This window comes from Perna viridis, chromosome 14 (genome assembly GCF_037379345.1).
Source record: "Perna viridis isolate PV_CMFRI_1.1 ecotype Kerala chromosome 14, ASM3737934v1, whole genome shotgun sequence".
Taxonomy (NCBI): domain Eukaryota; kingdom Metazoa; phylum Mollusca; class Bivalvia; order Mytilida; family Mytilidae; genus Perna; species Perna viridis.
The window spans coordinates 28,444,549-28,470,128 of record NC_142458.1 but is presented as its reverse complement, the minus strand read 5'-3'; the positions used below and the strand labels follow the sequence as shown (position 1 = coordinate 28,470,128).

The 25,580-nt window shown below is 33.8% G+C and overlaps 1 long non-coding RNA gene across 2 annotated transcripts in view; it reads left to right on the top strand.

Moving 5' to 3' along the window:
- Positions 1 to 25,253, top strand: part of LOC148598892 (uncharacterized) — a 28,416-nt gene extending 3,163 nt beyond the window's left edge. The window contains exons 3-4 of one of the 2 annotated variants that reach the window (XR_015918498.1): positions 13,582 to 13,666; positions 24,691 to 25,253. This is a non-coding gene — a long non-coding RNA (uncharacterized LOC148598892). Of the gene's footprint in view, positions 1 to 13,581; positions 13,667 to 15,520; positions 16,232 to 24,690 lie in introns of those variants that run through there. The other variant, XR_015918499.1, reaches the window with a different exon arrangement.
- The last annotated feature ends 327 nt before the right edge of the window (positions 25,254 to 25,580 follow it).

Below are 25,580 nucleotides of genomic sequence, written 5' to 3'. Positions count from 1 at the left end.
CCTCAACCATGGCAACAACAACCAACTTGGCAACAAAGATATCAGTCTAATTGGAGGGGACAACAGAGAGGTAGGTATAGAGGTAGAGGTAGAGGCAGAGGTAGAGGAGGACCAACACTTAGATCAAACAATACCAATGAGGAACCAAAATGTTGGAGATGTGGTGAAGTTGGTCATTATAAAATTGGATGTGCCAAGAAACTAGAGCCAGGTAAAGAAGATTTAAACTCCAACAAGTCTACGCAAGGGGAACATGCTTAGGCTTGTTCAGTGCTACCGTTCCCAAAACCAACAAAACCAAATTACCACCAGGACTTTTTGACAAGCCAACAGAAACTGAAATACAGATAGATCATTTAGATACAACCACACCTGCATTGCTAGATACAGGATTCACCGTGTCAATCATGAGTGAATCATTTTACCAACAGAATATATCATTGCCTTTACACAGTATTGAAACGTTATTGAACATTGAGTGTGCTGATGGCCAACCATTACCATACTTGGGATATACTGAAGTCAACATACAGATACCAGGACAACAGAACATGCACCCATGCATCATGCTGATTGTGCCAGACAGTTCTTATAATAGCCATGTACCTCTTCTTTTAGGAACGAACATCTTATCCCAGATGATCAGCACATTAAGAGATGACTATGGAGAGAAATTTTTGCAGAACAGCCAATTGACAACACCCTGGTATTTGACCTTTCGCTGCATAGTACTTAGAGAGAAGGAACTCAAGAGCAATGACAACTGCCTTGGTATAATAAAGAATGCAGAGAATACGAATATTATCATACCTCCAAATTCCACAGCCACTTTGTCAGGGTATGTCGACAAAGAAATCCCATATCAGGCCACACTAGCCATGGTTCACTGCTGTAGAATGGCGAAAGATTTCAGTGACTTCGATGTTGAACCAAACTTGTTGTCATACAAGCACCAACATAATGGACATCTTAAGATCAACATAGCGAATGTCACCACCCGCACCCGCAGCATTCCACCACGATCTATCATTGCAGAGGTTCAACCTATAACCATAGAGACCCTACCTGAACCACCGACTGAGGAAGAAGCTGCAAAGATTATGAACCTGTTGAAGATAACCAAGAGTGACCACACTGATAGTCAACTAGAAGAAATGATATCAACTTATCCGTTCCTATATGGACATATTTTCCAAAGCTGACGACGATTATGGAGACACAGACATCGTGAAGCATCGAATAGATCTCATTGATGAGAAACCCTTCAAGCAACGATATAGGAGAATACCACCTTCAGCCTATGATGAGGTACGCAGTCACCTTCGACAGCTCTTGGATGCCAAGATCAGCAGACCATCAAAAAGCCCTTTTGCATCCAATGTAGTCTTGGCTAAGAAGAAGGACAATACTTTGCGTCTCTGTGTTGATTACCGTCAGCTGAATAACCAGACAATACGGGACAGCTATGCTTTGCCACGGATAGAAGACTTGTTGGATTGTCTTGCAGGCAGTAGGTTCTTTAGCTGCGTGGATATGAAATCAGGGTACCATCAGGTCGAGATACTGGAAGCACACAAAGAGCGGACAGCTTTCACAGTAGGACCTCTTGGTTTCTATGAGTACAATAGAATGCCGTTTGGACTGACCAACAGCCCGGCCACGTACCAATACCTACAACACATACCCTCCGCAAGTTATTGTTCACAATAATTTACTGAAATACATGTATAACAAGATATTGGACTGAAAATGATTCAGTTGTTTGTAAAGTGGGTTATCACAAACGTTCAAAACATATTGATATTATTACATGAAATAGAGTACTAATAGAGGAACAGTAACACAATATTGGAATTTTGTATGGGCATGTCCCTATCAATGTTGTAAAGAAAATGCATACGAATGTTTCCTATATCAAGAGAAAAATATAATTCAATGTAAACGGTGTAGATATGTACTCGTACAAAACTAAACAGGTATAGGTTAATTCATTCACTAATAACTTTACAAACAAATCAAAATAAAACACAAAACATAAACCCAGGTAAAGTAACAGAAACTACGAGCAATAAAACTAGAAAGAACAAAAAAAAAAAATAAATAAATAAAGAAACGACAAAAGAAAGCGAAAAAAAAAAACACCAAAAAAAAGAGAAAAAAGAAAATCGTACAGTTTTTATTTACAATTTAAATCAGGTATTCACATGACAAATTCAATAATGAAAAGATGCTAGCATCAGTCACAAGAAAGAGTTTTCACAAAATATTTAGCATGGAATATTTTATTTCAGAATTTATCTCTGATCGGCAGTTTAATTATACAGATGTAAGGATGTGTTTTTTTGGTAAATTACCATTAATTTACATAGCTTACGTATCAAACAGTGTTAATATAAACCGTTTGTATTTGCTCAAATAAGTACAATAGTACTGTACCTATTTACCACAGAAATGAACATTTTTATGTTTGGTTCGGAGGTTATGACAATAAATGGCAATTCTTTATTTTTAACAGATGCGGGTGAAATTCGTATCTTATATCTGTATTGGCGGTCTTTTGGGTAAAAGTTAATTAAAGACATTGCTGTCCACGTGATAGTATATGGATTTATTGAATATATTCAGGTCGGTTCTAAATTGAACCTTTTGTGCTAAATTTCTTAACATTTTTATTTTCTACTCCCACGAAGGATTTGATACACATTGCCGTAAAAATATGTACGTGCAGTAGTAGACTAAGTGTCGAAAAAATAAACAATTGCTTATTCATATTGATACCAATTTATTGAGCATACATATATGCTTTAAGAACATAAATCAAATCGTGAACAATTATTTCATCCTTCCTTAACCTCAAAATTTATATCGTGTGATACAATATATGGAAATCATTACAAAACGTTGACAAAATTAGTGGGACAGATATTTGAAAAGTATGAGTTTTGTCATACATGTATAACTCAGTCATTTATTTACTGGTGCACTTGGTCCATGCTCCTATGTTTTAATGGAATCCTGAATCGCTGATTTGCATTTTTGCTTTGAAAATATTTCTTTTATTATTTAATGTTCTTTGTTGTGTCTGTTTTCCCTGTGTAGTCTTTGTCCTTGAACTATATTTTTTTTTTCGATTTCTGTTCGAATCTTCTCTTCCAGTATAATGCATGTATTAAGATAAATTCAGATATGTAGGTAAACCTGATGTACATGTGAATATTAGTATTAGACAGGTGAAACCTGAAATGCTTCCGTAGAGATATATTTTGATAACACCATTCATTTTGTCTGCCCTGTTAAATTATTCTCGATAAGACTAGTGATGACATTTTCATAAATGTAAACCATCATACTGTTGACGTTTGGACTATGTATATTTCTGAAAAACTTTGATTCAATTTGTATTTGATCATCGCAGCTGGCAAATGTTTTCAGAGACTGGTTTAGTTTATAATAGCATTGTAGAGGGATATTCTCCTACGCAAAGCTCAATAAAACTCTAGTTAATAACAAATTTACGACTTTGCGCCCTTTCAAACGGTCTAGTCAGTTATCCGGAAACAAAGAATAAATAAGCCATCACAACGCGTGTGTAGGACAGATCGAGAGAGTCATAAAAATCAAAATAATTATAAAAATTATTTTAAAATGCTGTCAAATTAAATCAAAACTCAAATATCCTGAACTTATCGAACTTTTATTTAAATCAGACATCGCAAGCATTTGTAGAGGTGTAAATTTTCATGATAATTAGTGGCATGTCATATTTTGGTTTAGTCATTGTATCATTAGTTTTATATCTAGAGGTTTATCTTTATCATGATTTGAACTAGTTTGCTGTAGGAAAGGTGATGAATTACAGTATCATGTTACCCATGTAGGATGATGTTTTAAGTAGTTGTCAAAGTTTTTGATTTATTGGAAATTGGTGCTAAGTTGGTGTTGAATTGGTGCTTAATTTTGGTCAGTTATGTAAGATATGATAATGAAATAGTTGGTGCATAGTTAGAATAATATTGGTGTTACATAGTATATAAGGGGTTTGATTGTCAGTTTTTGGGCGATTAGAGATTGACATTAAGTAGTGGAATAAAATGTTATAAATGCCCAAATAAAAAAATTGGAGATTGAAATTTAGTGGTGAAATAAATTGGGATAGCTGGTCAAATAAAGGGATTGAGATTTGATGTGGAGAAATATACGGTTGCAGACTGAATGTAAGATTGGTATTTATTTTATGTGGCTTAAGGTTGTGTTTTAGAGACAAGTGATGCAAGAGGAATATTGATTTTATAGTTGTAACTTGCCATAACTACTCGTTAACTCGTAATTTGTTGATGATGTTTCTTTGACGTACACTGGCCTAAACAGGAAGTTTTGTAATCCGAACAATATGTTCCGATGTTCCGGACAAAGGTCCTAGGTTATTGTGAATTATTGTAGTTAGTATAACTTGCCTTAACATGAATTTATCGTGTTCCAGATAATGGTCCGAGGTTCGGACAGTGATCCGAGGTTATACATTGTGCATTATTGACAACAGTATAACTTGCTTTAACAGGAAGTTATTGCTATAGGGAGAATTCCTCACTTGTCGTTGTCTGTTATGTTGTTCCCCTGTGCCATGTGGATCCAATCGGTATCAATTAAGGAGTATGAAAACTTTTGATAATGATTTGTTAGAGTGCACGGTTTATGTGAATTTGTCTTATTTATTGTTGCCAAAATAGCATGTATTTTCTGCATAATGGTAATAAATTGTAGATTAATGACAATTCTCTTTATTTGGTGAACCTACCTGCAATGTGAGCAACTAAGCATCTGTCGTTAAAACATACCAGCCAATGGGAATTGTACATACTCGGCCACCATGATCAGCATTTACAGTATACGGAGAAAAAACTTGCCATTCATGATGCTATATTTAGCAGGGTGAAAGTACAAACGGATATTGATAAATTGCTCGACGTCAGGAAAGAAGACCTAGCTGATAATACAACCATTTCACTCTCTTTGTGAGCGTATCAACCACATGCATCTCAATGTATCATTCAAATAATCGACAGCTACAAAGGGGTTATTTAATATCTAATTTACAAGAACAATAGCTCGAGGACATTTGTTGGGCTATATCAGTGGTTAAGATATCAAACCGACTAACATTTCAAGTTATTAGATGATACAAGATGTGCCAGGTTTAGATTATGGCTCATTTCAAACTGTTAAATTTTACGCATGATTTCTGGGCAATGACGACAAAGGATCATTCAGATCTGCAAAAATACAGGCAAATACTGTTATGTTAGTGACTCAGCGAAATGTAATACTGAAACGAAAATTAGTTCAAACATTAAAAATCAAAAATTAGTTTCAGACATAAAATATCCATGCATTTGATCACGTTCGCACGGATAATATGTGTTGTAACACATATTAAAAAGTGACATTAACATCAAATTAATTATCACAGCAATATATATTCCTAGTCTTTATAACCGACCGCAAATTATATTGTAATACATTACAAAGGACCATCGGCAGTGCATTTAACAAGATGAAACACTTACTCAAAATTAAAACATTGATCATGAGGAAACTCTACTCAAAAAGACACAACGATACAGGCGATTTACAGGTATTATTTGATGCCGTCAAAGGCGGTGACTTGGAAAGATGTCAACAAATGCTGAAAGAAAACAAAACGTTGAAAATCAACTGTCGTGACGAGAACAGATCAACACTTTTGATGACAGCAAGCCAGTCTATGTGTGAGGAAAAGACAATCTATTCATTGGCGGCCTTCCTTATTGAAAGTGGTGTCTCTGTAATGGCGAAAGATGTGTTTGGTAACACTGCTGCTAGCTATGCATACATACGGGGACATATGGATGTAACAGACTTGCTAGAAAGAACGTATGAACAAATTATTAGTATGGCATTTGGTATTTGATAAATGTGATTATATCGAAGAAGATTATAGTCGACAGAGGAGTTTGTACTGCGAGTCATCAAAAAAACTCATTCCAATGTATCAGTAATAAATACAATCAAATCCAAGAAATCGATTACGAAAGATCTATGTGAGGATGGTAATGAGGAGTTGTTGGTGCGATCATTCCCAGCTATACATGCTATATGCAAAATAATGAAATTCCATTCCATGTGTGACGACATATTTTTTAAATGCCAGTAAAACTAAAAGCAAAGATATAATCAGCTTTGAGGAACATCCTATGTGTTTTCAAAATTGATCAATTGCTGAATGAACTATGTATAGTTCAGAAGAAATACTTTGTCTACAGAAAAAGAACTTAACTAAAAAAAGGACTGCAAAGTGCAAATATGAAATTTTCCATTTTCATCATTAGGCCCCATCTAAAATGAAATGTTAGATTTCTTTTACTATTTATTGTAATTTTATTACTAGTTTATCCTTATCATAAATGTTCTTTTGCGATTACTGTATAGTTGTGGAAATATATATCGCCTTAATTGTCATTAAATGAAAATGGAACACCAGTCTTCAATCATATACATTTCGAGCATAACATTTTGAGTGAACGAAAACCATTAGCCCCATAAAGAATGTATCAAATATACGCACCTCAGAAATGACATTTATAATCTCATCATAATACCTTAAAGGGAACATGACACAATAAATAGTGTGCAAAGTAGTTGTGTATTCACCATGCGAGAATGTGGTATGCATAACGAAAACAAAAAACTGAAAGAAAACAAGAAAAACTGTACTCTTCGTACTTTCTAAACACGATTATACAAATCAGTGGACAACTCTGTATCTTATATAAAAGCTATTTTCGAAGAGATATTGGTTTTTCTCAAGCACATGTATACATTTTCATTGTACTCAAACGGAGATTGAGAAACAATAACGTAGCATTTTCATAATGGTAATTGAGCGTTACATCCGGTTTCATTTATGCATATCAATCAGGTCATGGTGAAAACATAAATAAATCATTCCAACTTCATTTTGTGCCTGTGTGAAACCGTTTGTTACACTCGTATTTAAACATACCATAGTTTTATAAACATATACGTTCATAAAATGATATTTGTCTGTGTCATGTCTCCTTTGAAAATAATGGTCAATAGCTTTCATATATACGATATACTAACATCGCCTGAACCAGAGGGGGTGTCATTCATTTAACATCAATTACAAGTTCAACCGCTGCTGTTGTAATTGAACAAACAAGTAGGACTTTGTTCCATTAAATCCAGGCTGTGATATTTTGCATGCTTCCAAAAAGTCTTTAATGGATTGCTGGTCTATTCTGTTCAATGGAGATCTCCAAATTCGAGAAATTTTCAGTGGTAAATTATAGGCGAGGGGGAACTACTTTTTCATACTTTTTGTCTAATATCTTGAAATAAAAAGTATGAACCATACACTCATCCAAAAGCTTCGAACCTGAGCTTCTTGATGGTATCAAACATATTTTTGTGTCTGTATTTTCTTTCTTAGAAATCTAAGTTTTTCTTATTATTTATTTCATCCTGATCGCTGTACTTATTCTTTGGTAGAATAAACATGTTCTGAGAGACACACACAAACACATGAAAAGATAAGAAAACATTGCCCAATTTATGGTATTCCAAACCTTAAAATGACTGACATACATTTTTCCTACATATGAATGTTTTTGTCGTTATATTGTCAACCTTTAACTAAATATCATACAAATAGAAGTTACTGTCTTCAAAATGTTCGATTCAATTCTAGACTTGTTTGTCATCTCTATATGTCATCAACACGAAAAGGGAGGTAAGCATTTAATCTTTAATTACCCGTATCACACTGTATACGTAAAACTTAGAAAACAGTCGAAACTGAATCCATAAAAGAGACTTATATGTGTCTGGTTTAGACAGGGTTTTGAATAACCCAAGGTTTGGTTCTTGTCGATGCTTGATTGTGCTTGCTGTCTCTATCCTTCATGTTTTAAGTATCTTTGAGTAAGTTTTTTTTTGTTTTGGCTTTGGTTGTAATGCTGCTGATGAACGGTGTTTCCTTATGACACGTGTAAAGCATGTCGATGTCTGGAATACTTAAATAATTAGTTTCGATTACTTACAGTATAATAATATAAAGTGTCCTATCGGCATGTGGAATTTTAAACAAAAACCAATACAAATTACTACAGTTTGGCATTTGTCCCTTTGACGCACGTGGTGTTTACAAAAGGATTATATTGTTTTTCTGTCTCTTCAAATTCTTCACACATGGAGTCATATGAGAATTTACAATCCTGCTATAACCCTTGATCTTAACCATTTCCAGCGATCACACGATATTACTCAACCAGAGGTGATAACATTTAAAACAAATTTCAACAAAATGTTAAGTAGAATGTCACCCTTGACGATTTTGTCGTGTGTGGTTGACCAATATTGCCTATAAAATGGAACAAACCTATATTGAAGCTATTACTTGGGAACCCGTATTGGCATAGCAAGATGAAACACTTTTTGAAAATCAGAACTTGGATAAGGACAATGAAGACAGGTCAACTTCAGTATGAAAAGTCTAGAATTATTGAAACAATGTTTAATGCCACTTTTCAAGGAGACTTTGACAGATGTAAGGAAATTCTAAAAGATAACGCAAAGCTGAAAGTTAATGTGCGTGATGTGAACGGTTCAACACTTTTGATAACAGCATGTCAAGCATTATGTAATGAAAAGGATACTTACGCCTTTGTATTATTTCTTATAGAGAATGGTGCTTGTATTATGGAAAAAGATGCGCTTGGTAATTCAGCTGCATATTACGCTCATCGCTTTGGAATGAATGATGTGGTAGACTTACTTTATAATGCACATGCACAAATTATTAGAGAGATCTTGGGGATTTGAAAGACGTTTGTACGTCTTCATGGCTAGGTAGAACGCAAATAAGGACAAATTGGCTGTGCATATATTTAGCTTTTTGACATGCTTCTAGAGAAAAATTGAAATAGAAGCAAATACTACCCAACATGATAAACAATTCAACCAGTTAGAACGCAATGTTACTCGTTAGACATTGTGGATAATTTGTTATTTGGGTAACGACTAGCGAAATGCATTTAGTAGTCCACAAGAATAAGTACTGCTAATTGAAAGAGAACAATAAAGTTAAGACGGCAATAAAAATATGAAAACAAATGGCATTGCCTTACAATGTTAGAATATTCAATTAAATAACGTACTTACAAATATAATTTGTTCCTTTTATTTCGCATATATCTATTACTTTTTAAAATGTACATTCATTTCTGTAGGTGCTTGAATATTTTCTGAAACGATCAGGTATAAGGTTTTTGTACATTCCGGATACACGGGCAAATGTGTACCATATGATAATCATATAATTTGCTTTACATATGATAATCACATGATTATCATATGATAAGCATATGCTTTTCATAAACATGTGATCTGTCGTTAGCATTGACGGAGAAGTTTATCAAGATTTAATTGTATAAAATTTCATCCAGTTAGACTTTTGACAAACATTGCTGTTTTCTAAAGTGTACTGATTTTCACCTTACACTTTTAGCATTTCACACTGTTTTTTTTTTTTGTAATGTGTTTGCAAACTTGCATCTATGATTACAAGTTTATTTGAAAATCTTCAGAGTCATATTTCAAGCACTGACTTTGCCATATAAAGAATTTAGTTTTGATTAAAAGCTATATTTAGTATAAAGAACTACGTATAATGAGTTTATTCTGTATCATCGTTTAGCCTAGCCATTATAGGTGACCTTCCAGTGAACACAATGTCATATAAAGAAGCAGCAACATTTCCAATTTTATTTTTAAAGAAAATTTTGAATATTTACATAAATTAACAGATTTCAAGGTAATCAAGCGGTGGTACTATTCTTCTGTCAAATTCTAACGGTGGGAACGTTCCTTATGTCTCCCATCATGGTAATTGGTGTTCAAGCTTGTTAACCCTCTGTATGATTGGTATGTACATGTATTGTTCTAACCAACGACTCATACACGAAAATACTTCTGTGTTTTGACAAGTATATTATGCACCAGCATTCTTTTAAGCTTACTATTGTGTTTATAATGAACAGTATTTCCTTCACACTATGTTTGGTGGGTTTAAAAATATTGCGCTTGAACATTTAGTACTGATTTATGTGTTTTGCAGCATTGATATCATTCAGTACAAACCATGTACGTTTATGATAATTAATCAGTTACGAATACTATTTTCGAAAATAATTAAACAACATTTATCATGAGGTTATAGTGAAGTCCAATATTTTGTTTTTATAATGATAAGACAAATTGAAAAATAACTATCCAAGTGTGTTAAAATATAAATATAAATATAAAAAGATGCCAAGCAATGTCCGATGGAAGACAGCAACAAAGTTCTGGAGAACTTAAATCATAGTTTAAACATATCTACGATTTACCAACGTAAATTATATTCCATTTTAGAACAAACGTATATTGGTTCACGCGTTATCCTTTCTAAAAAATCAAACTATGTTTCTATCTCTGAATTAAAAGGATATTTCCATTTTCAATGTAGATCACATATTCAGTCCAAGATTAAATCTCACACATACATTGTCTTGTATGTAAAAATGAATTATACAATAAGCACAATTAAATAGGAAAAGATTTTTTTTTTCGATTTCTAAACAACGTTATACAAAATTACATTTTACAAATTTCGTAAGGTCTGGGAGAACACAAATTAGCCGTCGTTACGTATGGCTTGATTCCAGTAATGATCATCAAGCTAAAGTATTGTTTATAATAAGATGTTGATATATAAAAGCACATTTAGATATTTTACTTTGACAACAACTCCAGAATTATACTAATACCATTTTAAGTGGAACTACTCTTATTTTAAATGTTTAAGAGTTAATATAAGCATGATATAGTAGTAAGTAATATTCAGCGATTAAAAGGTAACATTTTAAAAAGGGCATATAATTCTCAGCCCATAAATTGTATGGCATTCGATATATACAATATTTTTTCTACGTGTTCATGCACGTGGTGAGATATACCAATGCCATTTGAATAAGGATGAGTAAAAATAAATGTTTTACGTTAGTATGATACGTTAATAGTTATAAAGTCAAAGTTCAACGCTTATATGTCATTGGAACTTTGCAACTGTTTGTAACGAATAAATATATTTTAATCATTTTAAGAAAGAGTAATCAAGGGAACCAAGGTTATAGCGGTAATCAAAAGAATGTATTCCAGGGACAAAGACCAGACATGGAAAACAGACATACACAACAAAGAACATAAAGTAACTAAAATCATACATACAAAGTAACAAAAGTAAATGAGCAACTCGGACTCCACTAAAAACTAGGAGCATGGACCAGGTGCACCGGTAGGGTAAGCGTCCTCTGCTTTTCTAGAAATACCCGCCGAGTTGCTCATAAAAAGTCAAGTCCTGGGTAAACAAACGAGGAAAGGAAAACTATGAACCGTTGAATAAATCAGTAGTCAATGGTGCTGATGGATACACCATAACGATCCACGAGTTCATGATGACGACCATAAAACTTCTGTAGTGATGACTTCAATCTTGTAGCAACATAAGCTATGGTTTTGAATATTTAAATTATCAAACTTTTCAAAAGTGCTCTTAAATCAATCAGGTACATTTAATTTACTACATCGTGTAACTAAAGCTCCACAAGAAACTCTAAAACTGTACATATTTGTTTTTGCTATATTAAAATCCGGCAAAACTTTCATTGCCGCTTTTTATTCTTTGTATGACGTAATGTATTTAAAAAAAATGGGACTATGGCGGTGGTTTCCAACTTCCATTTATTTTCCCCTGATACGGATTGTTTGGTCTGTGTAACGTTTTATTGATACTTTATTTCTCGCAATTTGTCAGTGACGTTGTATAATAGTTACGTTGACGTTGTTGGGAAAATGTAAGCGATATTTGTATGACGTGGACGTGTATTATCTGTTTGTGATGTTATTTAATGATTTATGTTTCAATTATATGTTTAATCGTAATTGTTCATGTATCTGGAGATTGGATCTATTTCATTTCGATGAAGAGCGTATTCTTGATAGATATTTTTAATGAAGTGTATTTCAGAAGAAGTAGTGAGAGTATGGAGAATATGTTTTACCTTCGCCCTGAGCGATTAATTGTATAGATAATTGAATATCAAAGTTGTACAATCTGAGTTGTAATAATTGTAAAAGCTTTAAAGATATATTTTGAATCTAAATCTATTGTGCGTTTTTCATTATCTAAAATATGTATTTGTAGTATTGTATTTTAGTGAAAAATTGAAAGTCTTCTTAATTTTATGTTTTAATATGTCAATATAAGTACTGATATGTACAAGTATGCATACAAATTTTTTGACTTTGCCGGTAATTATTTTTATGGTGACTTGCAGATGAAATTTTCTAGTTTTTGTTGTTTGTTACAATTGGGCACCAAATGATTTGCTTTGTCATCTATTGATTACTTCCCTGAGAAGTAAAGTTAAGACTAAATTCCATGTATACCAGATGATTTTGTTTATGATTCGTCACGTTTGCATTCTCCCATAATGCGTAGTTTTAGTAGTACTTAAAGGGATGAAAATTGTAAAATGAAAACGAGAACTATTTCTGTGTATGAAAATGAATGTTCAACAAGATGTATGTACAATTAAAACAAATGTTATGGAGGCTTATCTTATTTTTTTCAATTAAAAGACTTTTGTTACTTTTTTTTAACCTGGGATATTTCCGGCATATCTTTCATGGGAAGAAATACAACAGATGTAAATGGAATTATAATATATGATAGATAGTGACTTACCGAACGAAATGTATTATAAGCTTATTATTAAGTTCTCTTTTTCATTACAATAATGACAAATGAAAAATCAACTCTTCAAGCATATTAAAATGATATATTAACAAACAAGTACTGTCTTTAAAAAAAACCTGACGCAGTAAAATATGTTCTTTTTACTTATAAATTGTATACAGGAACATTTAGACCGTCACGTGATGTGGCACACTCTTGCCGTTATGTCTATAATAAACATGTACAAAATAAAACCAAACTACACATAAATATTTTGCACAATCATTCCAATAAATCACATGTCAAATAAATTTTAAACCCTTAAAATATCATTTTGACAAAGGATACATTTGTATGACGGTTTACTTTATATGATTTATGAAAATTATATCTTATCTTGTAAGCAAGTAAAGGCAAAACATTTCTGAATAATAAGCTAGGAATGCATTATCCAATTTGTTTAACCACTTCAACATTATGGTGACTAAAATTCAACTATTTAATTTTATTGGAATGTCAAAGTTCATAAATCTAAAAATGTATTTACGAAATAACAAACGGAAACTAGTAATAAATGTTTAGGCATAACATAATTTATACTAACGGAAGTTAGTATCATTACTAAGATTTTGTAAATCTGAAACGGGCCCCTTTTTGTGCTAACTTAAGCTAATAATATGCTAATTTTGTACTTACATTTAAAAAAATGCAGTAAGTCTCAACTAATCTTGACAATTTTTTCCTAGTTTCGACTGATCCCGACAGTCTCATGCCAACTGGCAGGCAGTGTCGACAATCAAAACAAGTCTCGAATTATCTTAATAATTTTCGGTGAGTACTGATTACCATTTACAGCCCTATCCTTCTCAATTGTTTCAATTGATTCGACATCATGAGTGATTGAGTTTTGTTGAAATGGTGTTTCGTTGAACTTCTGAGATCTATTTTATTCGAATTGAATGAACATGTGGATATTGATGTCAGAGAGAAGTCAGTAAATTGTCAATGTATCGCTGATGCTTATTTATATATGTCAACACAGACTTAATATTACATGTACTATGTTACAATAGTAAATCGAATGTAACAATAGAGATCGCCACTAAATGGACGAACGAACGGACGTACAAATACTATATCTCAAATCTCGAGATATGATGTGGGGCGCTTGACTTGCCATTGGACTTTTATTAAAAATGACATAAATTTTCAGCGACTCCCCCTTTTTCCGATATTCCTGATTCACTAATATTTTATTTTTAACAAACAATGTGTATCTACATTCTCTTTACACATACATTATGATTGATTCATCAAATTAATACAGTACTATGTAATTGGAACGAATTGAAAGAATGTCATCGTTAGTCCGAGCGAGCTTACTTCGTGAGTTGACAGTCTTGAACTCTTAGAATGCAGTAACTGTCTTAAATTTGCCGACAATAAAACATCTCTTGTGAGAAGCAGTTAAGCTCTATTACAAGGCGGTGGATCCAGAATTTAAAAGGCAAAGCCTTTGATCATGAATGTTAAAACAGTTTAGGGTGGAGATTGATGGGAGTCTAGACTACTGTACTACAATTTTGAAATATTATCACTGACATTTAATTCGAATTATACATCATAATATTTCATTGACACAATTTTCAAACAGAAAGGTGTTCCAGTTTATTCATATATTGTCACTTTAGTACCATAAAAGCACTATGTGGTTATACGTCAATCCATGGATGAAATTGACACGTATCACTGAGGCAGATCCAGATATTCTCAGGGTGCCCCTGACTGGCCTAAGATGGGGTTGGTTTTGTCATGGATCAGTCACTTCATTGAATAATCAACTAAATTATTCCGACCTAAAAGGGGGACACCGGTCCCCCAATTCGCCTTTGAGAGTGTACGTGGTTCAATTGTATGTACATGTGGTATTTCACACGTCTTAGGATACGTTCAGTAGAAACACCAAAGGCTTATTAATTCAGTGTCAATGCTTTTGCACACTTGCAAAATGAACACTTGCTTTAAATGAGCGAAACTTTTACTGTCTTGTAAAATGACGCAGTAAAATCTTGTTATTTTTACTTTTAATATTCTACATTTCATTCAAGAAAATAACACATGTCACGTAATTACCATACAGTTTATTTTTGAAGCCACTGTTATAAGTATTTTGCCAATCTGGAAACAGAATTGCCATCAGGTGACTTGCGTTTTCATGGAAGAGCGTCTTTAAGGTCAAAGGGTATAAAGCGAAACTATACCGACTCCGTCGGAAAAATGAAATAAATAATGAGCATACTTATATAGCCTGGTATAGACTGATTTTACCTTATCGAAAGCCCTTGCTACTAGTATTTCGGTTAATAAAATGAAAAGGGAATGTGTGTTACCAAAACAGACTTTATCTGAATTAAAGGTAATCCGTTGTAAATGACGTATAGTGAAGGTCACTGTATGCGAATTTAATTACGGAAGCTTTTATTAGTTATTTATAGGGGTTCCGGAATATATTCCCGATATGTTCTCTTGTGAGTTTTGCTCTTTACTATCACGAGATATTTCCATCAAAATTGCTGTTTAATAGGACTCAATTCTAACATTAACAAAGTATTGCATGCATACGCTTGACTTTTTTGTATACATGTAACTTGAAATATAAATGCTTGTTAATTTGCAATTGGCAAGTGGCGACATTGGTTGTACAAGTACAGAAAGAAAGAGAGAAAGAAAGAATATGTCCCGATGCAGAAGTAACTGGTTCTTCAGGAAAAAAAAGAAGCATACACATGATGCAGATGATGTGTGTAGAGCGTCACCGGAAAGGGTCACGGTTATTAGTTTTAGTAAAAAATAAAAATAAAAATAGATCTTTACATTTACCTAAGTAATATGCAGTACTTACCGCATCGGTGCAATTTTTAACCAACGTTTAAATAAATAAAACAAAAAACAAATTTTAAGAACTTGTGATATTAGACCAGGAGTTTGATTGACTGATTATTGGCGTTTAACGCTCGAGCAGCAATATTGCACTATATACAGGCGATGAACATGAAGTGGATGATCAAATGAACATGAAATGATGATGAAATGAAAACTGGGATGGGACACAAGGATGATAGGGTCGACAAATTTTGATTTTCACTGGAAATAGGGAGAGATAGGTAAGATCGGACAATTTAGCCTCCTGTGGAGAATATCACAGTGTAGGGTTCTTTAACGTGCGCGGAACGTGACATCTTTCCACAAACGGTGCACCACTATGGTTTACGGTCAGGTTTTCCCGTATTAAAGCCTGACATCCCCAACATGTAACACGCCAGGGGTACTCCATTCCACTACCTGGGGTACACAACCCAGTTGCTCTATGGCAGAGCGCCGTAGACCCCGCCTAGGGTTCTGAGCACTATTTAGTCGCCTTTTACGACAACACGAGGCGAGCAGGAGTTTGAAACAAACTTTTTCATATTCAATAATTCTTAATAAAAAAAAACCTCAGTGGTGCATATATATATATATATATATATTGATTTTGCAATATTTATAATAAATTCATGACCCCCTTACCTGAGATAATATACATGTATATATTACGTACTCTTTACTTTGGTCTGTTTGGATATCGATCAATACCAACAACTTGTGTATCAGACTTACTTTGCCATAGATATTAATTTCAAATGACGCTTTAGCTACAATAAAAGATAGCGTTGGCGGCTTCTTTCATCTTTTCACGGTTTGGCCATTCGTGACACAGGTGTCGGTTGGGGATTGACAGACAGTTGTACATGTAGGAGTCAAATTATGCAACATGAAACAAAATAAAAAATGTTTTTGAAATTACAACAAAAACTCAGAGCACGATTCGAGTAACACGCACTGAATTTGCACTGAATCACTGAATAATACTACACATATTTTTGTTCAGTAAATTCAGTGTATGTTCAGAGCATTTTGACCGTTTCGGTATTTTTTATTTTTTTTTTTTTTTTTTGTCCCTCTAGTACCACGCTTTTGTCAATGAAAAAACCCGTCACCATCAAGCTTATAAAGCACAAGACACATTGTCACGCTGACAAGTTCAAGAGGAATATCATTCCGTTTCGATTCCCTCAAGGACCATCACACATAATCGTATACTTCACTCTGTACCTGTAAAGGTATCATGTCTGACAGATTTTTTCAAGGCATCATTGTTTAAGTAATAATGAAAAGTATAAAAAAAAACTTTTCTTTATTATATGAAATTGATTTCATAACAAACTTTACAGTGTGGCAAACTGACAGGAGGATACGAAATAATAATTAAAAAAATCATCTGCGATTTCTGATGCATTAGTTATTAGTTAAACAGCAAATTCATATTCATTTATACTGATATTAGTTTTAAATTACACTGAGGGTCAAATGGCAGAATATTAGGACCAGTTAGCCGTGAATACAAATACGATGGTAAGGACTGTTATATACTGCCATGACCTCTACCAAATAATAATAGTACTTTATAGTTCTTGTACAGTTATTTGACAGGAATTCACAGTTCAAGACAGTGGGAAAGTCACTTTCCCTGTGACAGACTATACTTATTTTTGTTCACTGTGATTTTAGTCATTAATTTTAGACACTCGTGGAAATAAAAAGTGCCCGCACTTCTACATTTTGCAAGAATATGACATTTTTAAAGAATTTTGACTCAAAATAATGTGTCGCAGCTACCATATGATAGTTATATTGAAAGATTTAGGATTTTTGTCATTATTTTTAGACACTCATGGAAATAAAAAGTGTTCGCACTCATACATTTTGCAAGAATATGACATTTTTAAAGAATTTTGACTAAAACTAATGTGTCAGAGCCACTATATGATAGATATATTGAAAATTTTAGCTTTTTAGTCATTAATTTTAGACCCTCATAGAAATTAACAGTGCTCGCGCTCATACATATGCTGGAATATGACATTTTTGTAAAACTTTGACAGAAATATGAGTCACAATCACTCACATTAGTCAATAGTTTTAGACCCTCATAAAACAGGAAATAGAAACAAAATTTAGACAATTTTATCACACATGCCAACAATGTTCATCCATCAATCAAATTCACTCATGAAATTTCTGATACTAAAATCACATTTTTGGATACTACTACGTTTGTAAAAGACGGGGAAATGTCCATGGATCTTCATAGCAAACCAACTGATAGTCACCAATACTTATCTACCAATAGTTGTCACCCAAAACATTGTACTAAAAGCATACCATACAGCCAAGCACTTCGAATACGGCGTATTTGCTCATCTGACGATACCACCAACAAACGTCTAGATAATTTGAACGTGCTAACAACATCAGCCGTAATGATCTCCTCGAGTACAAACCTTAGAAAAAGAACAAAAGGGTTCCTTTTGTGCTTACATACCATCCAGCCTTTGGGAAACTCTGGCAGTTACTGCATTTAAATTAGAAAGACATGCAAAAACATCCCAAGCTCTCCAAGCTCTTTCCTGGGGCCCAAGTTCTGGCATTCCGTAGACCTAGGAGCCTAGGAAATGCCCTAGTAAGAGTAGAGATTTCATCTCAGCCCAAACAAAATACAACGGGCCAGTGTCGACCATGTGGAGATAAAAGATGTAAGACCTGTACACCAAAACGTTTAAAAGCTCCTGCACTGGAAAGGAATTTGCCATTTTAGCGACGTGACTGTAGTAAAGGATACTACAGACACTGTGAAGTCAGCCTCATATCTTGACCTGCACTTAGAAATCGGTGATAAAGGAAAACTATTGACCAAATTTTACGACAAACGTGATGACTTTTCATTCAGAATTGTCAACTTTCCTTTCATCTGTGGCAACATCCCGTCGGCTCCTGCGTATGGAGTGTTCATGTATCGCGCTAGAACTCTAACAAATAGGCTTCTGGAACAGGGTTATGTTGCTACAAGGTTGAAGTCATCACTACAGAAGTTTTATGGTCATCATCATGAACTCGTGGATCGTTATGGTGTATCCATCAACACCATGAAAACTGATTTATTCAACGGGTCATAGTTTTCCTTTCCTCGTTTGTCTACCCCGGACTTGACTTTTTATGAGCAGCTTGGCGGGTGTTTCTAGAAAAGCAGAGGACGCTTACCCTACCGGTGCACCAGATCCATGCTCCCAGTTTTTAGTGGAGTTCGAGTTACTCATTTAGTTTTGTTACTTTGTATGTATGATTTTAGTTTCTTTGTGTTCTTTGTTGTGTATGTCTGTTTTCCATGTCTGGTATTTGTCCCTGGATTAAATTCTTTTGATTACCGCTACAGCCTTTGTTCCCTTGATTAAATTTGCAACACCGAAAATACGATATATCTTCTCCAGTGCCGATGTGGTATGCAGTACGTTGGCGAAACAAAACAACCTTACAACAGGCGTATGAATGGTCATCGAAGTGACTATAAATGCAAACCAGACCTCCCTCTAAATCGCCATGTTAGATCCGCCGGACACACTCAGGAGGATCTCCACAACATTGTTGTTACGATCATAGAACATTATAAAAACTGGTTAAAATGTAAAAGAGTATCTCGGGAAAGCTTTTGGATGAAGAAATTACAAACAACTTCTCCAGGTGTAATAAATTCAATTTTAGGTCTTGGTCTAAGTCTGGTACTGCACTACATGCTATACATCAATACGCCGTACTATATTTTGACTTTTTTTAAAAATTGTTTTCCACAGTTAAGTTTTACTTTTAATTTTGATAAAAAGACCACCCTTTGTTATTTTCATTCGGGCTCCTTATCAGTTGCTTATGTGAGCCTTTGATAAAGGTACAAGCACCCACAGCGTACGCGATTCAGCTTCTGAATCTGTTTTGTTCTTGAACTTTGTGAGTGTTATGCTCGTGAAGTTTTGTGAGTTTTATGCCCATAAAGTTGTATGAGTTTTATGCTAAAGAAGGATATCAGTTATCCGAAATATGCAATTTAAATTTTACCATCTTCTGCCAAATGCAAATTTTTGGTCGTTCCCTCCGCGGGACTCGTACCGGCGGACATCTATGACAACACCACCTGCACAAAGTCCAGCACCTTAGACCACTCGTCCAGCTAGGCTATATAGCTAATTTTAGTAATTTATGATGCTTGTCACAACAAATCAATATTATACAAACGTCCTAGAATGTGACGACTCTATTCGCTACACTGCTCCATCGGATTAGTATTTACTTCTCTTCAATCGTTGCTTTTAATCAAAAACACACATTCTAAGTTTTGAGAAAGAGTAACAGAGGGAACCAATATTCTAGCAGAAATCAAAGGAATGTTATCCAGGGACATAGAAAACTGACAGACACTATAAAGAACATAAAATAACCATAATAATGCATGCAAAGTTATACATTTGCGATATGAAAAACATAGTAGTTTTAAATCAATTTTTGTATTATGCAACCCACTGCCCGGTTTTTTCTGGACGTCCATTTACCAGCTTGTAAGTAAAAAATATAAAAAAGTGCTTACTTCTCATTGGACTGTAATAAAGCTCGTAAAACATTATCTGAGTTTTTTATTTACTTTCAAAGTCCTAAATAAAAAAAAACAAATACTTTGATTCCCAGTTCTGACCTTAAGTCTATAATTGTATTTTCTTGTTTTTTTTTTTGTTTTTGTTTTTTTTGTTTTGCCTATTTACATGTCTGTGGTCTAGAACGCGGGACTTAGTTCAGGTGCCATCGCCATATATATCCCAGCGATACGAGTCCCATGGAAGAAAGGTAAAAAGAAGTTGCTATACTGTACAATATATCTATATCGTTTTACACAAATGTTTTCTTTATTCTCAAAATAGGTTGTATCCTTTTTACCATGAAAACGAGAAATCAAGGAACAACCATTAGCGGGAATCAAAATAATATAATCCAAAGACTAGACATGGCATACACAACAAATAACATAGAATAACCTAAATAATACATACAAAATAGTAAAAATACATGAGCAACTCGGACTCCACTAAAAACTTGGAGCATGGACCAGGTGCACTGGTAGGGTAAGCGTACTCTGCTTTTCTAGAAACACCCAACAAATTGCTCATAAAAAGTTAAGTCTATGGTAGAAGAAAGATGAAAAAGAAATAAATATAACAGGTTGAAAAAATAAGTTTTCATGGTGCTTCTGGATACACTATAACGATCCACGAGTTCATTAAGACGACCATAAAACTGTTTCTCTAAGATTGTTCTCATGTCAAAATCAAGGAAGCACACATTTACACATTCAATTATAAATCAAATGAATATTTCAGTTAACAATTCGACGGCAACCTTCTGGAATGGTTACATACCTATTTCTCTTTTTTTTTTATTTTTCACTCGAATATTTATCGTATCGTCCACTGCCAGAGATAACGTTTACACAAATGGCACTTTCGTGTAAAATATATTGATGAAACACTTTTAATTTACATATTGATCTTTTATTATGCCTACATTTTGTTTAATCAAACGACAGTAAGTTTTTTGCTGAACAGAGCGCTATTGTTTACACTAAAAATTATGACACTTAAGTTACAAAAGACAAACATATTCCAAATGCTGAAAAGACATGTGGTTTTCGAATGACATGAAACAATAACCTGAATTTTGTATCGAAAGAAATCATAAACTTACGCAGATTGTTTGTACCGCGCTAAAGATTCTGGAACAGGATTATGGTGCTACAAGATTGAAGTCATCACTCAGAAGTTTAATGGTTCTTTCATTAACTCGTGGATCGTAACGATAAATCCAGCTGCACAATAAGAATCTATTTGTTCAACTTATCTTAGTTTTCCTTTCCTCCTTCATCAAGCCGGACTTGACTTTTTATGAGCGGCTCATCGGGTATTTCTAAAAATGCAGTGGACGCTTACTCTGCCGATGCACCTGGTCCATGCTCTCTGATATGAGTGGAGTCCGATTTGCTCATTTACCTTTGTTTCTTTGAATATATTATTTTGTTATTTCATGTTCTTTGTTGTGTGTGTCTGTTTTCCCTGTCTAGTCTTTGTCCCTGGATTACATTTGTTTAATTTCAGCCAGAGGTTTGGTTCCCTAGATTACATTACTGTTTCTATAAGCATCATATTGTTTGTCACCTGTTTAATATTCATACATCTTCAAACCAGCATACTTATCTTGTATTATACTTCTAAGAGGCTGATCGAAATCTTAATCAAATGAAACATTACATATAGAAACAGCAAGCACGATCCAGCATTGACCAAACCTGGAATTATCCAAACTGCTGTCTTAACAAGACACATATAAATAGAATAAGATTTTGAAACACTTATATTTAATATATAAATGAAAAGCAAGCAGAAAACATTAACATTAAAGACATTTTCCTTGAAAACATGAATTAGTGGTTGGCCTTTGAATGCTTTGCTTCATTTAATTCATTTTTGTCAGCTAAGCAATAAAACATGATAATCTGGTTGATTAAACAATTGCAATTATTAAAATACACTTTAATTGTTCTTTTATTATTTTATCATATTTTATTTAACATGACGGAAAATTACAAAATCACAGATCTGATAAAATATTGGCAGAAATCAAAAGGAAAAGTCAATAGGAATCCAAAATAACAATTAGCGTTATCAGGGCAAACACCGGAAATCATGAAACGACCACAAATTACGCAGAGGAAGCTGTGTCAGTAGTCTCATTTAAGTGTTATGGTTAATAAATAAACGATAGCCATTCTCCATATTCGGGATTATTAATCAAGAGAACTGCATTAATTTATCGGTATGTAAAATATAAGGAATAGCCTCTTTAACATTTATGTTTTGCACAAGATTGTGGTTGTAAACAGATTCACACGAATAAAAAAACAGATCGGGTTGAATAAGGGCACAATTAGTGCCCATTAAAATGCCGATACTTTGTTGAAAAAATGTGTTGTCGAGAAGAAATTTTAGAATACAGATCCACTGTTTTAATACATAACACAGGAGAAATTTTAAATCATTCATAAAAAATACTCTCCCTTGCAAACATGCCAAACCTAAATAAAAAATCGTTGCGATGTTTAAGAGTTATCAAAGTAACCAAGCTTATAGCGGTAATTAAAAGAATGTAATCCAGGGACAAGGACCAGACATGTGAAAGAGAAATACACATCAATGAATACAATGCAATTAAATCATACACAAAAAACTACAAAAGTAAATGAGTATCTCGCACTCCACTAAAAACTGGGAGCATGGACCAGGTGCACCGGTAGGGTAAGCGTGCTCTGCTTGTCTAGAAACACCCACCGAGTTGCTCATAAAAAGTCCAATCCGGGTATGCGAAAGAGGAAAGGGAAACTATGAACCGTCGAACAAATTAGTTTTCATGGTCCATATGGATACGCCATAACGATCCACGAGTTCATGCTTACGACCATAAAACTTGTATAGTGTGACTTCAATCTTTTAGCAACATTGCCCTGTTCGAGAAGCCTAATTATAAGAAGTCTAGCGCGATACAAAACGTCTGCGTACTTATGGCAAGCTCTGACATAACGTTTGAGTTGTGATATGAAAAGTCCACACGCAGGTGCTGAAGAGATGCTGCCACAGATGAAAGGAAAGTTGAAAAATCTGAATGAAAATTCATCACGTTTGTCGTAAAGCTTGGTCAATAGTTTCCCTTTACCGTCGATCTCTATGTGTAGGTCAAGATATGTGGCTGACTTCACAGTGTCTGTAGTATCCTTTAACGATAATAAGTCATTTATATAACGGAAACTGAGATTTAAGGATCTAGCTAAACGATATTCTTTCTTTCCGATCAGATCAGCTATAAAATCAGCCTCATAAGAGTAAAGGAATTGGTCAGCAAATAGAGGAGCACAATTTTTTTCCATTGGAATGCCGACCGTTTGTTGAAAAACGCTTCCACTACACTGGACACATATGTTGTCGATTAAAAATTCCAGCAACCAAGAACTACCAGGAACTACATATTTGTATCTAGGTGTACCATCATAGTCTTGAACTGATTGCCTCCAAAAGATCTTTCGAATTTTTCTGAATCCATATTGAATTGATACCACTACGGGAGTAACAAGTGTTGTGGTAAGACTGCAAACCCTCTTATACAGCTGTGAGTATAGAAGTTAAAAGTTTTGAAAGAGGTTTGGTGGTACATTTTGCAGATCCAGTTATGTAACGTTGTTTGTATGGATTCTTGTGGCGTTAAGGAATCCAGTACATACACGGTAAATCACATTTATCATCCTTGGTAGAGAGACCAAAAGAGGATAGCACAGATTTATGTTTTTTCCAATCTTTTCTTTAGAGAGTGTGGTACTTGAACATGTGTGTACCAAACAACTGTCCAAACCGAACCAACCAAGTCCTAAACGGGTTTAGTTTGGAAGTTTTTGTCTATATATATACAAGGTACTAAGTTTGTATGTATACAGTGTGATATGGGTAATTAAGGAGGAATTACTTATCTCCCTTGTCGTGATAATATAAAGAGATGATAAACAGGTCTAGAAATAAATTGAACTTCTGTGTGTTTGATCTTTGGTGAAAGGTTGAATATTTTACACAACAACAGCATAATAGGGAAAATGTATGTCGGTCATATTAAGTTTCTTTTTTTTTATTATCAAAAATGATTATCAGTGCGTGTAAACAAAGGCTTGGTAGGTAGTGTTCATGTATAAAATGTGTGAACTATTTTTTGTTTTGTTCTAAAAAGAAAGTTCACGTTTGACGTCGACATTGATCTTTATAAAAAAAAAATGTTTATCAGTTATTAAAGCATCAAATTATACGAAGACTTATAAAAGAAAATAATTTGCATACGTTTTCTATTTCCAGATTGTATTCCATTCCACTAGTCCATTGAGAATCACGAACATTATTTACAAGATCATGAATGTTTCTTTGGATATCCTGCATAGAACTGATGTGGGGAATTTTGATCCGTAGAAAAACATGGCCGCTGTCACTAAAAATAAAACAGAGGGGTCATACAGTAGGTTAAGCTAAATTCTGACATAGATAAAACTGTTCTGCATGATCAGATCTACCCGTTGTCAAATTTTTGTTTTAATTCATTGAGCCATGTTGGAGTTATTGCCTTTTTTGAGGTTTCTTTGCTATTTTATGTTATGTCTCCAAAACTCTCCTCTGACACTATTTGATCAATTTGAACCAAACTTGGTATGAATTCAATTCTAAATGTTGCAATTTTATGATATACAGTTTTATGTAATTATGCTCAAAGTTTGTTTTCTCTTCTTTTCAACATGAAAAAATTCACTATTAAAGCAGTACACCAATATCCTTCTGCCAAAATTTTTAGTACCCTCCCCTTCCCTTTTTTGAGTGCTTTATATTAATATTCCCCCCCCCAAAAAAAAAAAAAAAAATACAGAAAACTGTTTTAAATAACAAAATATAAAGGTTAAGATTAAACACTAACATTACTGAAATTTGTTCAAAATATGCATTGTATAGCTAGTAATTTAACAAAGCCTTGTTGATAACATAGAGATGATAACCAAGTCTAGAAATAAATGGAACTTTAATACGACAATAACTTCTATTTATTTGCTCTTTGGTGAAATGTTGACATTTTACACGACAATTTACACGTAGATAAATATGTATTACGTTTTCCATACCATGAATTTAGCAATGTGTCTCAGAACATGTTTATTATATTGACACATTTGTATCTAAACAAATATAAAAATAATGAAATG